A 442-nucleotide genomic window follows, 5' to 3' on the forward strand; every position below is an offset into this window, starting at 1 on the left:
TATCCCTCTCAGATTGATATTTTTGTGATAGTAAACTAGGCCCTCTTTTGTCTCAATTCTTACCTAGCTCTTAGTCATTGAATGGTCATTGCCTCAGACAAACTGAAACCTGGAAAGATTTTTAAAATGCCCTGGTCACTCACCAAGTCCTAGGCCATGGACTACGACTTTGTCTTGGCTTTTGTCTTGACGCTGGACTCTGAAGGAAAGAGTGAGGCTGATGACTTTGTCCAGCTCTGCCTTACTTAAATTTATTTCATGCACATGTCCTCTTTCAGAATGAAGGACAAACAAGACAACAACTGAAGTGTTTGCCATTTCCTTCTCCAGCTTATTTTGCAGATGAGGAAACTGAGGCAAACAGGGTTAAGTGACTTGCCCAGGGTCACACAGCTAGTAAATGTCTGAGGTCAGATTTGAACTCGGGAAGATGTACTTCCAA

The sequence above is a fragment of the Phascolarctos cinereus genome, unplaced genomic scaffold (genome assembly GCF_003287225.1).
Source record: "Phascolarctos cinereus isolate Bilbo 61053 unplaced genomic scaffold, phaCin_HiC Scaffold_5;HRSCAF=322, whole genome shotgun sequence".
NCBI lineage: Eukaryota > Metazoa > Chordata > Mammalia > Diprotodontia > Phascolarctidae > Phascolarctos > Phascolarctos cinereus.